A 17,464-nucleotide genomic window follows, 5' to 3' on the forward strand; every position below is an offset into this window, starting at 1 on the left:
TTTAAATTATACATGTAGTATTTTTGTGGAAGATACAATGTATTCTTTATACAAAACAGAGATATAGATCCCTGCTGTAAGTGAAAATCTGAATCTTACCTTAATTATGGAGCTGTTACTGACACCTCCATTAGTTCTCCTTGCAGGCCTGTCAAGAGAGTTATAAAATAAAAACTTGAGTAGACCATCCAGCAGATGGGGCAATTTTGCATATGCACACTAGCCAATAAATCACCATAGTTTAAGAAATTATACTTCAAACTTAACTGCTTATGAGGGAGTCTTCCACTGTCTTTACTGGATTTAAAGGATTACCTTTTCAAAGACAAAGAGAAAGCTAATCAAGACCTTGCACACTCCAAAATCAGCATGAAAACATTAAAGTCCAGCTGAAATACACAGTGAATACTAATGAAATGATACACAGCTCTGGAAGAGCACAGCTGTACTATAGTTATTGTGTACAATTGTAGAATCACTTTAAAACACCCCTCAGAGAACTTACTGTGTGCTTCATGGTAGTTCAGATTGTGAAATTTTGTTTGAAAAGACCTGCTATTTTTTTTTCAAAACTACGTGTACATTTTGTAAAACTAAAATGCTGATGACAGTACAAAACTCTGTTCAAGTGTGTGCATTTTTCAATTTTTTAAAAAATTGCTTCTCTCTCTCTCTCTCCACACTATGGTCATTCTGGCGCAAAACCCTTTTCCTCTACAGCACGAGTAATTTTAGGATAGGCTTCTTGTCTTTCTCCCGCTTCTAAATTCTCATTTGAAAATTTCCCTTTCCTTTGACACACTTTCTATGTAAGGTACATATGTAGCCTCCATTTTGTAGTTTCTGAGCATTGCACAGTATTTTATTTATTTATTCTCAGAACCCTCCTGTGACATAGGTAGGTGCTATTATCCCCATTGTACAGATGAGGAACTGAGGCACAGAGGCACTAAGATAGATGCTCAAGGTTACACAGGAAGTCTGTGGCAGAACAGGAACTTGAACCAAAGTCTCCCAAGTCCTCAACTAGTGCCCTAATTCCTCGACAATTTTTTCTTCTTTTTCTGTCCCACTGTTTTGTGATTGCAATGTTTCATTCTGTGATTATTTGTAACTTAAATCTGTATAGCATTTCATGTTATAATGGTCTGAGAGATACCGTAGAAAGTTTGTTTCTATAATATCTCATTAATAAGAGATTGTGGGTACAGAAACATGATATCAATAGACTTGAACTCAGTGTGACTATTCACCTGCATAAAATTGCAGAATCAAGACCAAAGTGCACAATTTGCACTCACAAATGGAGAAAAAAATTAGGGTCAGTTGAAAATCTAGTTTATGAGGCAATTTTATGTATAAGGCACTACTGTATATACATTTTAAATAATATTTAGTGATGGGCTTGAACATGACCTCCAGAGCCAACTGATACCAGTCTTTGTGATTAATGGTATGTCTACACTGCAATTACAAACCTGTGGCTGGCCCGTGCCAGCTGATTCAGGCTCGTGGGGCACAGGGTAAGAGGCTGTTTAATTGTGGTGTAGATGTTTGGGGCTTGTACTGGAGCCCTGGCTCTAGACCCTGCAAGGTGGGAGGGTCCCAGAGCTCTGGCTGCATTCCTAGGCTGAATGTCTACACTACAATTGAACAGCCCCTTAGCCTAAGTCCTGTGAGCCCAAGTCAATTGGTGCGGGCCAACCGCAGGTTTTTAACTGCAGTGTAAACGTCCTAAGACCTGAATTTCATGGAGCAGAATGTGCGATCCAAACACTCTTGGACTTCAAAAAAGTTGAGATCTGCATTGAAGCCTGTCTTTATTATGATATCCATTCTCTGTACAATTACGGTCTTTATCTACTTGTATAAATAGGTCATATTTCAAGTAGGTCAAATGAGTTTCCTAGTAAGAACACAAAGAGCAGACAATTTCACTGTCATGTGCCATTAAAACATAATACAGGAGATTATGGATCATACATTTATCTTCTTAGCCTACAGACCAGTGGTTCTCAAACTCGGGTTCATAAAATGTTACAGGAGATTCTCAGGAAAAAATTCCCTAATGGCGGACAGAGCTGTCCATCGGGACCCCGGGCAGCACAGGGCCTGGAGCCTTGGGGACTTCCAAGAGCTAAGCAGATCAAAGCAAGCATATCTGTCACACTGAGGAGATTTAAACTTCAAGACACCTTAAATGAAATAGAAAGGGAGGTGGATATTTTTTGCTGTTTTTAAAATTAAATAGGCTGCTAGTGTTGTTTTTAAATTATTACGAAGAACAAGTTTAAGCTTTGTTGTAACATGCATTGTTTACTTGGACTGCTCAAGACCTGAATGCTTGCTTAGGAGGAACTCTTTGAGTTGGCTTCTTAAATACCTTCATGCTGTTTCACATTTGATACTCCTTGATGAAAGATAGGACCCTGAGGCACCAGTACAGGGGGGAGACAAGGGTCACATGCCGCCCCCCGCATTGGCTCACCCCCCATGGTTCCCTCCCCTTTTTTTCTGGCAGCCCCCCTGGGTCCCCGCACTTTTCCAGAGGTGCCCCCTCTGGCCCCAGGGTGCACAGGGGCTTTGCCCCCGCACCCCTCTTTTCTACTGGCACCTCTGATAGGAGCCTTGTCTTATAACAGGCTTAATCAAAAGTGATACACGTTACAAAAGTGAGATCTTGGAAGAGTGTTGCCATTTTCATAATGTAATGAAAATACTGTAATGATAAATAATAATAAAAAGTGTGTAATAAGCATGTCCTAAAAACAAATTTTATATTTCCAAGATCACTGCTTTTATAATTTATGCTGAGGTAAGGGAGACAATCCCTGGAAATATTCATTTTTAGGAGCGGGTTCACAAGACTTGACATTTTAGTGAAAGGGGTTTGCAGGTTGCTAAAGTTTGGGAACCACTGCTATAGACCATGTTGTTTCCAGTTTGTAACTCTTGTCATCTTTCCTATGCTCAAGGACCTAGCACGTATATTGAAATTAAATGAACCTGATAGAGTCTGCTTAGCTTCGGAGACGTACAGTACTTCTCACTATTTCATTCAATCAAATCTCAGAGAAGAGAGAGATTGATGCGAACAACTCACTTTTCTGTCCGTGGCATTCACTGAATGTGAAAAGGGCTCCAAAAGGATTGAGAAAAGTGATGGTTGTCATGACAGCACCGGGAAGCCAGGGGATTGAAAAGCCCTTCATCAGCTCACTGCAGCAATTCTATGCCAATGAAATCACACTGCCAGTCTGTATTCTGAAAACTACAGGGACATGCCAACTCCACGAACCTCTCCAATTTCATTCTTCAAACTTTCCCAAACCTGGAATTTGGTAATTTTGCAAAAATGCTGCCTTTTTCAAACATCTATTTTTTGCTTTTTAACAAGGAGAAAATGCCTTATTCTGCTCCTCACTGCTTGTTACCTTCCTTGTCTGGCAAAATTGCATTGTACCAAAAAAGCAGTTTAAGGCTATTGAAAACCTGATTAAAAATACTACAGTGATCTGCAATTTGAGTCACATTTGCACATTTTACAATCTTGACTACAATTTTTTTCCTGTTATTAGTGACTACTGTAGTATTGCAATGGGAATTAAAATAAGAGACTTCTGTGGGAGCATCACTTGCTTGGGATGATATTCTGACAAGCCTTATATCCTATCTGATCAATTCTGGCCATTCCTTGGGTAGATAAAATTATTTTCTTTTAGCCTGCAGTTGGCAGCCTGCCCCCATGTCAACTGGCATGGTGTGATCACTGCAAGTCACATCACTTCTGGGGACATATGAGACTGTTACTGTTTCAGTGAAGCTTTTGTTTTACAGAAGTGACAGAAAATGATATGATGCATGGCTGGGAATTTTGTGTTGTAGAAAAAATGGTTTTGCTATATGCAGATTGGCTGAATTTCAATACTTCTTTATTTAAATTGGTGAGAAATATAAACTTGAAACTTTGAAAATTTGTAGAGTCACAACAATTACACTAATATGGATTAAATCTAGCAGAGCAAGAGATTGGTAATAAGGGATCCTGGGATGAGATTCTCACATCCCCTCTGGCACCTTTGTGTCCGGTAGAAGAGCAAGAATAATGCAAAGGGGTGAAACTCCCATTGACTTCAGTGGGGCTACGATTTCACACCCAGGTTGGGCTCTCAGATTGTCCCAGAGCAGGAATTGAGGAAGACAACAGCAGGTTTTCCCTCAGAGGACCTCCGAGCAAGCCTTGGTGTAGGAGGTGTGCTGGGGGATGGCTGAGGGCTGGAGGGTCAAATCAGGGGGAAGACCACAGCAAGAAGCACTGTGAAGAGTCTGGGGCTATAGCAGCTCCCATTAGTTAGACAGGCCTCCCATTATACCGGAGACTATAGAGCTTCCCAGAATTGTGAGGTCACACAGGTGGCTTAAAGCTACCGTGATGCCCCTCACACCACACCACTAAGTGCTATGCTGTGCATCTAAGAGACACAAAATAGAATCTCACCCCTGAAATCTGTTATAAGCTGACATGGCTTCTTTGGTTCTCACTGCTACCTTGAGCCCTCACAAGCTTCAGTGGCTTTTCTCAAAAAGAAAAGGAGTACTTGTGGCACCTTAGAGACTAACAAATTTATTTGAGCATAAGATTTTGTGAGCTACAGCTCACTTCATTGGATGCATTCAGTGGAAAATACAGTGGGGAGATTTATATACATAGAGAACATGAAACAATGGGTGTTACCATACACACTGTAAGGAGAGTGATCACTTAAGACGAGCTATTACCAGCAGGAGAGCCGGGGGGGGGGGGGGGGGAGAAGAAAACCTTTTGTAGTGATAATCAAGGTGGGCCATTTTCAGCAGTTGACAAGAACGTCTGAGGAACGGTGGGGGGGGGAAATAAACATGGGGAATTAGTTTTACTTTGTGAAATGACCCATCCACTCCCAGTCTCTATTCAAGCCTAAGTTAAATGGGTCAGTTCACAAGTAAAACTATTTCCCCAAGTTTATCCTCCCCCCACTGTTCCTCAGACGTTCTTGTCAACTGCTGGAAATGGCCCACCTTGATTATCACTACAAAAGGTTTTCTTCCCCCCCACCCCCCCGCTCTCCTGCTGGTAATAGCTCCTCTTAAGTGATCACTCTCCTTACAGTGTGTATGGTAACACCCACTGTTTCATGTTCTCTATGTATATAAATATCCCCACTGTATTTTCCACTGAATGCATCCGATGAAGTGAGCTGTAGCTCATGAAAGCTTATACTCAAATAAATTTGTTAGTCTCTAAGGTGCCACAAGTCCTCCTTTTCTTTTTGCGAATACAGACTAACACAGCTGCTACTCTGAAAAGTGGCTTTTCTGACTTCCCAGGGTATGTCTACACTGCAATGTAAGCCCAAGGTTAGTGGGACTCAAGTCAGCAGACCCTCGGTTTGAGAACCCAGGACTTGAGCATCTGTAGCAATTTACAACCCTAGGTAAAGAATTTTTTAACCCTGGCCCTAACCTGGGCTCCATCATCCACACTGCAGTACACAGACCTGAGTCAAACTATCTGTGTCCTAGCCTTCCTGGTGCCCTCCTGAAATGTGGCTGCTCTAGCCCTTTGTTTATGGTACAGTGTGGGAAAACGTCTCTGTCCATCCCCACACGTTATAGGAAGTTCAAAGGGTTCACCAACACATCCTGCTGAGCTGTCATTTTGGTCTGCAGGCTCCTGGCAATCGGAGCCAGCAAGATGGAACTTCTTTTGTTTGCACTTTCACTCCTGTTTCAGAAAATGAGCGGAGATGCTGGTGGACATTTCACCTGCATTTTCTGACCAACTGAAGGCACCCAACAGAGCTAGAGTTGGAGCGGGAGGACATGGCCATGGCAGACTTGAACTGGCTGATGTTGCTCATGACACTTGCTACTGCTGCTGGTGCCCACTACATAGGCCAGTGCTTCTGGAGCAGGGCCACAAGCACAGAGCAGTGGGATGACATTGTCATGCAGACCTAGGGTGACCAGTAGTGGGTCCAGGGCTTTCATATGAAGAAAGCTACATTTCTGGAGCTTTGTGAGCAGTTTGCCCAACTGTCCAGTATAAAGACACCAGCATGAGGATGCCCATGCTGGGCCAGAAGCAGGTTGCTGTAACCGTGTGTAAGCTGGCTACCCCAGACTGTTACAGGTCCATTGCCAATCAGTTTGGTATTGGAAAGTTGACTGTGGGTAAAGTGTTGGCAGAGGTTTCTGAGGCAAGCAGGCATCTATTTTACCCCAAGGTGACAGGCATAAAAAAATTCCTGAAGTAATTGATAGCTTTGAGTGAATGGGGTTTCCGAACTGTGCTGGGGCCATTGATGGGCCTCATGCCCATAATTTGTCCTTCTCAAGGAGCACAAGTACATAAAGGGTATTAACTCCATTATGCAGTCACTTGTGGATCACAGAGGTCAATTGTGAACATGAGTGTTGGCTACACTGGAAAAGTTCATGATGCCAGGGTTTTCTGACAATCATGGGTCTACATTCCTAGACAGGTCGGGACACTATTCCCACAATATGACATTTTCATAAATGGAGTTAATGTCTTCACTGTTATTCTCAGGGGCCCCACAAACCTCCTTTTGCCTTGATTTATGAAACCGGACCCTGATGTCACAGGTCCTGGCAAAAGAAGATATAATTACACTCTCAGCCGGTGTAGAATGGTGATTGAAATCCTGCTGGCAATGTTTACAGACCCGTTTGGATTCTAGCAGCATCAATGACATCCACGTTACTGTGGCTTGCTGTGCTCGTCTCAAACTTTGTGAAGACAGAGCTATTTCCCCTATGAATGGACCTATGAGGGGGGTACACTCAGACAGAAAGTGCGCCTATCACAGGGGGAGGTGCATGCACCCAGGCAACAGAAATCAGGGATGCTTTGAGCTCCTACATTATAGACTTGCATGGGCCAATGGAAGTGGGAGAATAGTACCTTTATGAATGTGCTTTTTGGAGGTGGGGGTAATTGCTATGCATTATACTTTTGAATGACATGACTGCTTATGAAATGGGGTGGGAGGTGGAAAACAGTATGGATTTTGTAGCCTTTAGGATGGTTTAGGTAAGAAATAAGTGTAAATTAGGTTCTGGGCCTAAGTTAGTCTAAGTGTAGTGGAGTATGGGAAATTGAAATTGCTGGAGTGAGAAAAGTTAAAGGTAAGTTGGAGACAAAGCGTTATGGGAAAGCAAGAGTTAGCAAGGCCATAAACCAGGGTTATGTTACCATTATGTTTTGATTACAACTGGTTTGAGCAAGGTTTTTAAGGATTGTGAAGGTTTTATTAAAATGCTATCTATACCAATGGAATTGGAAAGACATTAGTGCAGATGTTAGTTTAAAGAGTATGTAAAGAGCCAATAAGAAGGTGGCAGAAATATAATTATACTAAAGAGTAGTTTAATGTCAATTAGTATTATGATGGAGTATAAAAGGACTAGTGTTGCTAAATTGTGGGGGAGCTCCAATTAACATCAAAAGAGTACGATTAGGTTCTAGGATTATAAGACTGTACTTCACTTTGTTGTTAGTGAACTGATCACCCATTGATACACCATTTCACCTTTGAGTGCGAGTATAATAGTACCACTTGTATAGGTAGTAATTGCATGCCTGTTTGCTGAACTAATCATTTTCTTTTCTTGGTATCATTTAAAGTGTCACCTAGCGGCCTTCTACTAAGTACATTTTCTGTAACCGATCTAGAGGCTCAAACCTGAGAACTAACTTGGGTTTTATTACACCCTTATCTTTAATAACTTAATATTAATTGGGAACATTTCAACATAAAGGTTACAATTGATGTAAATAACCGATGTATGGACTGAAGTATGTAGCTGTAGTGAGACATGGGTTTTGTATACAACCTCCCAGTTGTCCCTGATCATGAGTTTATCTTTATTATTTGAAATACACATTTTATGACAGTGCAGTAATGGCAGTAAAATTTCATTTATAAAATAAAAACCTTTATTAGAAAAGTACAATATTAAATCATTGCCCATCAGGCCAACTGGCATTAGCACACCAAAACACCAGCAATACCAAAAGCTTTAGAAGTAACCCAGAACGAAGTGTATAAACAAATGCAAACAGTTAAACTATGTTTAAGGCACACTTTCCCCCCCGCCCCCACACTGTGTGTCCCCTACCCCGCATTTCCTTTCCCTGCTTTCCATGTTTGCTGTACACATGGTGACTGGGCAGGGGGGTGGAGATGTCCACAGGGGAAGGGGTTCAGCACTGAGGACTGAATGAGGCACATTTGCCCAGTCCAGATGCTCAGAGGACCAGATTTAATGGCCCACCCAGCCATGGAGTTGTCCTAGCTGTTCTTTGAATGCAGGCCAGGATACCACAGAGGGTCACAGCCTGTGGTGCGGGTGCAGTAGGACCTTGCGGCCATTAGAGACAACAGCTGCTCAGACCGTTCTCTCTGTTGCACACCGTCTTCCTCCCTTACCCGCTGTTCCTGTTCCAGGAATTGCAAAGCAAATGCCGGCTCTCATGCCTGTTCTCAAACCTCGAAGCCAGCGTGAGCTTTTCCGCTTGCCTCTTGGCATGTTTTTCCTGTAGCTGCACGTTCCTTTGTTACTTGACCTAGTTGTTGGCCCTTTTCAAAACTTCAACCATAAGTTCATCATGGAAACACTTCCTCGTGGACCAGTCCCTGAAGGTACAGTAAGACAGGCTCCTGTAGTGGGGGCGAGCTGTGGGGGTATTGCAGCCTGTAGAGGTTGAGGGGCCTGGAATGGGACAAGACCCAGAGGGTTATTGTGCCAAATTGCTGAGAGCAGGAGAACAGAAAAATCATTTTGGAATGTCGAAGACAGAAATGTTACTTTTTGACACTGAACTTCAATAATATGCTCGCAGAGAGCTACTTCAGGCCACAGAAACTCCCTGGACACAGGTAGGTTAATCACAGTGAAAAGTGCTGAGAAAATGGTATGTTAAAAATCACAACTTAAAAGAATAATAAAATGGAGTTTGGGCAGAGGTTGGTGGCTGTGCTATGCTATATAAACCTTATCTGTCATTTCAGGCATTGGGGGACGTACAGAGTTTGAGATACCCGATTGGCAGCTTGGAATAATATCTCTTTGCCAATGGGAAACCATATGTGTGCGCCACTGAAGTATTCAAATGTTTGGAGACCGAACAGGACAGCTACGAGTGGAATGGACCTACCCAGGTGGCCATGAAAAATATGCTCTTCTGAAATGCGACTACCAGTCTGGAATTCCTGCTGAAGGAAAAGTTTGCAGCTATCAGTGCCCAGGAATTGGGTCAGAATTAATGAGGGAATCAACATGGTGGTGCGTTAGCCTCCCCATAGCTTCCAATACAGCTTGTTAAGACTGCATGCAAACACACAGAACTCCATTGCCATTGCCCTTCTCCTCATGGCAAATTTCTGCACTGAATTCAAGCTCCCATTTGTATTTGGGACTAATGATTTCATCACCCATGGAATGCATGAACTACATTTAACAGGTATGGACTGTTACATGAACGCTCAAACCTGAGAGGGTGCACTCAGAGAGACCAGCAAGGAGTCAGCAATGCAGCTAGTCATATAAAGAGAGTGTGACCATTACATTTTAAAATCATGTTTATTTTTGTTATTCTTTTTAATATAAAAGCTAAATTGCTACTAAAATCATACTTGGAGTGGTAAGTATAGTTTGCATGTAACAAGCAAATTAGTCTAACACAGTGCAAAGGGGAAAATTAAGAATGGGGTTGGATCACATAATAAAACACTCATTTTAAATGGACTACCTTTGAACCTCTCCACCACCCCTGTACAGTTCAGTCCTTTCAGGCAACTCCTTACAGGTTGGTGCCAAGCAGCATATGTACAGGGAAGGTAATATAAAGTTCTTATTTTAACAAACTAGAATGAACTGCACAATGTGTGCCTTCCCAGTAAAAATTCTCTTTTGTGCTTGTTTTACTGTTTGTGTTTCCTGGTTTCCATTTTGAATTCCACGTGGTGGGGAGGAGGGATGCCAAGGCACTGGCATGCAATCGCCATTTGTGGATACATGCTGCTATCCAGGGCATACAGTGAATTAACCCAATATTGTCATGCAGTAAACATTCTGATAACACAGTCACATACAATATTCATAAATTAATACAGACTGACCCCTCATCTGTCACAGTTGCCATCCCAAATCGATATTAACAGAACACATGTATAATTTTAAATCGATATCCATTAAAACAAAATATTTGAAAATCTGTTCCATTATTTAGCTAAGCACAGTGTTAAGGCTCACTGTACTGTCTTTCAGATGAAATGGCAAGGACTTCAGCATGTGCCTAACTTTTAATCATGTGAGTTGTCCCATTGAAGTCAGTGTATTGAAGTTCCTCGCAGAACTGGAGCACCCATTATAGGAACATTAACCTTGTTGTCTTGGTCAAATTTGACTTCTGGTAAATGCATTACTCCTACTTCAATTCACCCTATAATTCCAGTTTGATATAATAATAATTCTTCACTTCCTGTCCTAAACTGCTGTGTACTGTTCCTGTGTACTATTAAATAGTCATGGCATTTCATTTCAAAAGCTGACTATTTTAGTGATGGGTGTAGTAATTCCTATATTTATGTCATAGGAGGCCTGTGAAATTTATTACAGTTTTGGCTACAATTCTATGCAGAAGCCTATTTCAGTCTGGGACTTCTTTTGCCAGTAGGGGTGCAGGAGTGAGCCCTTAATATTTGAAAATACATAATAAAAGTAAAACATTGGACCATTTTGGTAAAGAGGTTAATAAAATAGAATCTTACACTAACTAAAAAAAGAGCTATTTTTTCTCTACAGGTAATTAGTTTACACAATGGAATAATCTTTCTTATCCTGAAACCTTACATGTAACACAGCTCAGATAGCATCATTTACATACAGGCTGCTGCACATGCATGCTAATGTCTTCCAGTGAAAAGTTCAGACAAGTTTGTAAGTTTGCAGATGTCTTGCACGTGCTCAGCACCCAGATACATGTAAAGCCAGAACAGAACTGGATATTTTCTAAAGAACATTTAAAATGACATGTCTGTTATGGCTCATTGTGCCTCTGGATGGATTAAAACCTAGACAATTACCCCAGGCCTCAAGATTTTGACAGCCTGTTATGTATTTTTTAAATTGAGCTTTGAGTCAATATTAAACCTTTTTATGCATGTTGAGAATTGTACAACAGTTTCTTTTGTCTGTCACTTATGTTCATGCTTGACAATCATTTTAACCCTGTTGTGTTATCGCCATTTGCTTTTTCTGGCTTACTATATTGCTCCCCATTGGAATCAATCTACATTCCCATGAAAGGTACTATCATGTCACCCATCAGCAATTATTTGCTTTCATTCCTTAAAACTACTATACAATAGTAGCCCTGCCAGGAGGACAAAAGCACAGGGAGAGAGGCAAACGGAGGAAAACTGCAGTGGGAAAGCAGCAGCAGCTGCTGAGTGCTGAGCTAACTTTGTTCTTTAGGGGTCCTTCTGGTAAAATACTTGAACTTGAACTGAGAATGTGTGGGCCCTTCATCTTCTGCTTCATTTTGTAACACAACTAGTCTCCCCAGTGCAGAAACTGGAAATTAACTTGGCTTAATTGCTTGTGTATCAGCAGAGCCAAGAGGTAATAACTTTGCTTTTATGACACAACTCAGTGACTCTGCCTGTTGCCTGTTGAAAGCAGCAAGTGGCAGGAGAAGGGAGGGTGTGGGAGAAAACTTCCTGGAGCAGTAATTTTGATTGCCACCAGGAGTTTCCAGCACAGATCCAGCTCTTTGGGGCCCCTTTCAATGAATGTAAATGAACAGCAGATTCTCCTCGCGATTTTAGAAGGGGCCCTTTGTATATCAGAGCAGAGTTTGTATCTCTGAATGCAGCAAAGACAGCACCTTCGTGTTAATTAAGGAATTTATCTGAAATGCTGAGTCTATTGTTTTGTATAGGATTGTGAAGGATTTTATTTTGTCAAGAGATCATAGCTGTATCAGATTTTTAGATTGCCTGGATTTACTGATTGAACATTGATCCAGCTACTAGATGGCTTCTGTCCTTCCCTGTCCTAAAGCCTGGTTAAGGTGCCCAATAAGCAGCTCTGCTAGGTCATGTTTAGGAGATCATGACAATGTGATGATATGTGAAGAGGGCCTCACTTCCATATTCCTCTTGAATGACTCAGGTAGTGCAGTTTTCAGTGAATTCAATGAGATCAGAGTAATTTTCTCCCTCAAAGAAGCCTCCCAAGGGTTTAGATTATGTAAGCAGCTATGTTTTTCCCAGTGCTCTAATTTGTCTCCACACTAACAAATTCTCCTTCACTGACACATTTTGCTATATGGGGCTGAGAGGCTGATTCCTACAACCACCTGTGGGCAATAGCCGTTGTTCTTCTTTGAAGCATGTCCCTGTGGGTGCTCCACTTTAGGTGTTCAGGCACCTCTGCACTTGTAATCAGGTATTTGCAGCAGCAGTGCCCGGATGGGCAGTAGTATGCGCTGCCCCCGCCTTGCGCTTCCTGTGGAGGTTATATAGCGCCATGTAGCCAACCCCCCGTCAGTTCCTTCTCTTCTGCCTTTGGCTTGAATCGGAGTACTTAGCGGTGCCTCTGTACCTTACCTACTTAGTATCGTTCTTGCTGTTAATAGTGTTTATTTAGACAATAGCCTCTCTTTCCGGTTTACTTTACTTAGATTAAGCTTCAGTTATAAGTGACCCCTTAGAATAGAGTTGTTCTCCCTCGAGGGAGCAAACCCCGTTCTGAGGAACATGCCCGGCTCCCCAAGTTTCACATGCTACCTGACGTGCAGATTATTTATTCCTGCCTTGGACGGGCATTTGCAGTCTGTTCTCTGCCTGGGTGAAATGCACATACTGCAGAAGTGCTCGCATTGCCATAAACTGAAAGCCCGCACCAGGATGGCAAGAGATTTGCAGTTGAAACTCTGATGATGGAAAAGTCTCTGTGCCCGATGTCTGAGCCCGAATCATGGACTCCTCCTGGACAACTGTCTCCCACAACAGCCTCTGACAGAGGCTCTCCCAGGCTGTCTCAAGCAAAAGAACACCGTGTCAAGAAGGCTACTAAAAAGTGGGCATCATCTCCTTCTTGGAAATATGCCAAGAAAAGGCATTCCCCAACTCAATATACCCTGTCAGTACTGACTACACCGGGGCCTACCACTGCCAAGATAGTGGGACCATCCGGTACCACTGCTACCACAAGAGCAAAATACCCTAGGCAGGCTAGCTCAGACAAGGGCATCAAAGGGACATTGAAACCCTCTGCCTTAGCACCATTGGAGCTGACAAGATACTTGGCACTGAGCAGCTCGACATCACCACAGACTATGTGTGACGTTGCACTCCATATGTTTTATGGAAATATGCTTATGAGTGTGAATATGATGTAACTGGAATATGCTTTATGCAAAAGATCTTGTGAGGTACCATAACAAAGGTTATAACCTACTGAATATATTCCTCCTGTTTGTATGCATGTATCATTCTTGTATCTGAAGCTAGAAATAGGAAGTATAACTCTGAGGGCCTACTGTAATTATGCAAAGTGTGGGCCATTAATGGTGGTTTAGAATCTTGATGGCTAACATTGAATAGGACAATTGGTTGTAAATGGTTTATTTACCTGCACACCTTCCTGTGTACATGTGGGCCAACCCAGGAAGAATGGAGACTAGGGGTCTTACAGTGACATGTGATCATGTCACATGATACTGAAATCCATCTTAATCCTTGTACTTTTCCATTGATGAGGCAGTGGTAGGGATAAGCACAGACAAAAGATTCCCACCTTGTGCCAAAGTTATAAGGGAGGGGGAGGAGGGAGAGCAGGACAAAAGGGGCGGCCAGTCATGAGAAAACCCCTGCTTACCACCTGAGTTGTGTGCTGGATTTAACAAAGACTGTACCGGGGAAAGGATTGGGCCCAGACTAGGAAGGAGTCTAATCTGTGAAATAAGCTTATTGGAACATCTTTGAGGGCGAGATATTACCCGTAATCAGTTTCTTAATGTATTAGGCTTAGACTTACGTGTTTCGTTTTATTTTGCTTTGTGACTTACATTGTTCTCACTGTTATTACTTGATATCACTTAAATCCTACTTTTTATACTTAGTAAACCCAGAGTAAGTGATTAATACCTGGGGGAGCAAACAGCTGTGCATCTCTATCAGTGATATAGAGGGCAAACCGTTTACAAATTTACCCTGTATAAGCTTTATACAGAGTAAAATAGATTTATTTGGGGTTTGGATCCTATTGGGAACTGGGTGTCTGGGTGCTGGAGACAGGTAACCTGCTGAACTGTTTTTAGTTAAAGTCTACAGCTTTGGGGGAATGGACCAGACCTGGGTCTGTGTTGCAGCAGGGTCGCATGTCTGGCTCAACAAGGCAGGGTTCTGGAGTCCCAAGCTGGCACAGAAAACAGGACCAGAGGTAATTTCAGCACATCAGGTGACAATCCCAAGGGGATCTCTGTGACCGAACCAGTCACACTGTGGTGCTGCCCACTGCCTGCAAAACCCATTACGATGCAATCCACAGCACTGACAACCGTGCAACAGCCGTTGATACTGACAACATCTTCAGCGGCACTGAGACTCCCAGTACCACAACAATTCCTATGGCAGAAAGATTTTCTGGTCTCCGAAGTGCCAGAATCTTCTCTTCTCAGTACTGATATCACTTTCACTCAGTTGGTTCCGAGCCACTTTCCCACACCACCCAAATCTGCTCCTCCCTTCTCGAGTGATAAGGAGGATGCTGACGAAGGAGATATCTACTCCTCCCACTACTCTTCCCCCATCACTTCTGCCAGACCAGGCACTTCACAGCAAAGAAACACTACACAGGGCCTGGACTTCAGACCTAGTCCAGGCACCCAGGAATGCCACTAATGCCTATACCAACACATTGGCTTTACTGGAGGCATGGGCTGCATACCCACCACACCATCACAAGTCTCCTTGTCCACCCAGGGTGAGGCCAAAACATTCCCCTTCACCTTCAGTACAGGGACTGGCAGAACTTCCACAAGTGGCTGTTGAGGAATCTGGGGAGCTGTTGGACCAGAAGAATGCCCCTGCAGCCATCTTCTTCCCCAGACAAGTATGTCATGCCCCCACCTCTCGCCACGGGGGATGATTTTAAACAATTTCAAGAGCTCTTTAAAAGGGTAGTGGACTCACTGGACATATCTTTAAAGGAAGTGGCCGAATCCCAACATAAGCTTTTAGACATCTTACATACCTCAACCTCCTCCAAAATTGCCCTACCAATTAACGACGCCCTCATGGAATCAGCAAAAACTATCTGGCAGACTCTGGCAACAACTCCACCTACCTGTAAAAGGTCAGATAAAAAAATATTATGCGCCCTCTAGGAAAATTGAATTCCTTTTTCGCAGCCAGATGATGGAGGCAGTGAGTGAATGGGGCAGATAGCACTACTCCAGAAATACCCTGTAAAATAGGGATGAGAAGAGATTCCTAGCAGTCACTACTAGCTAAGTACGACTTCACAAATTATTCAAAACACTCAAAATGTATTGAATTACTCCCGGAGGAAAAGAAAGAGCAATTTAGAGCCATGATTCTTATTGCCAGAACAGCGTTGCAAGCGGCATTGGATTCCGCAGACACTGTGACCACAGCCGTAGTCATGCGACAAATATCCTGGCTGTACCTGTCAGGTTTTCCCAGAGAAGTACAAACGACTGTAGAAGACCTCCCATTTGAGGGTCCATAATTATTTGCTGGCAAAACGGACGAATCTCTTCATATGCTGAAGGACTATGTTCCACTAGCGGGGACCTTGGCAGTCCAAGAGCAGGGGCAAGGGGTGGCATCTTAGCCCCCCTGCCAAGAAAAGCGCAGGACCCACCATATTAACATCGGCCATCTTGTCACACAGTTTACTTTCAACCTGATTAATGCACATTAATTTAGGTAAGAAGAAACAGTTTGGATTGTTTGAAAAAATAATCAGTGTTTTTGTCAGGTTCCTTTATGATTTATTTTTTTTAAAAAAACTATGAATTAGAATAGAAAGTTCCCCCCCCCCCAATCAAGACACTGAATCAGAGTCAGGTTTTAACTGCTGAATGATCTATCTACTCCCCGAACTGGCCCAGACCAGTTTGCACAAGAAATTCCCAGGACAAAGTACAGCTTTTCTAGTGATGTTACTTTATTCAGGAATTTGAAAGGACTACATTCCTTAGTCTTCTTGGAACAATGCAAGTAGTGAACAAAAGCTCCAGACGGAAGGAGATGTAATTGGTTTTGAAGAGCATGAACATCTGTAGAGCATGTGTCTGTCGTATATCCCTAAGAGACCCTGCTTTTGAGGAAGAAAGCAAACTATGTACAAATATCAGCACAGTAGCCAATGAAGCAATCAGAAATTTAAAAGATAACCTAGACACAGACTTAAAATATAGCCAGTTCCAGGCTGACAATCTCAGGATTCACTTGTTTAGTGGTGAATATTTCAAAAGCATGACCAGTGGGAGGAGAGTTAAAAGGTAAGTGCAACAGAAAAATTTTGATGAGGCAGGAGAACGGGAAGTAGCTGCTTTTTTAAATCAATTTACTTTTCCAAACACAGTGGAAAATAGTTTCAAGCACCCAATTGTACTTCAAATCTTCAGTGCAAATGCAGAGGAAATTCTGAGGCCTGACACACTGGCTTACCTCTGTTGGTTAGAAGGATGTGATTATTTGCTAACGTAGCTGTGTCAGCAAAAGCTAGTGTAGACAGTTATACAGGCAAAACCTTTCTTTTTGCCGGTATAGCTTATTTTGTTCAGGGAATGGATATAAACTTTATCGGCAAAAGGACTTTTTTGCTGGTATAAACTGCATCGACACTATGAAGGTCTGCTGGTATAGCTATACCATCAAACCTTTTAAGTGAAGACAAGGCCTAAAAAGGGTCCAGATCACTAATCATATTCTTTCTTTGGCTAGTGCCTAGACAACAGCCCCATGGTGTCTTTCCCTTTCCTTACTTCTCCGCATTTAAACAGCCACTGAACGTGGTGCACAATTTAAACACAGTACATACTGAAGTGAAACCTTAGACCCTTATCTTAAGTACGTGCCGCACCACTGGGAATGCAACAACTTAGAATCATAGAATATCAGGGTTGGAAGGGACCTCAGGTGGTCATCTAGTCCAACAGGACCAATCCCCAATTAAATCATCCCAGCCAGGGCTTTGTCAAGCCTGACCTTAAAAACTTCTAAGGAAGGAGATTCTACCACCTCCCTAGGCAACGCATTCCAGTGTTTCACCACCCTCCTAGTGAAAAAGTGTTTCCTAATATCCAACCTAAACCTCCCCCACTGCAACTTGAGACCATTACTCCTTGTCCTGTCCT

Source organism: Lepidochelys olivacea (assembly GCF_965140295.1).
Source record: "Lepidochelys olivacea isolate rLepOli2 genome assembly, chromosome: 1".
In the NCBI taxonomy this organism is placed as follows: domain Eukaryota; kingdom Metazoa; phylum Chordata; order Testudines; family Cheloniidae; genus Lepidochelys; species Lepidochelys olivacea.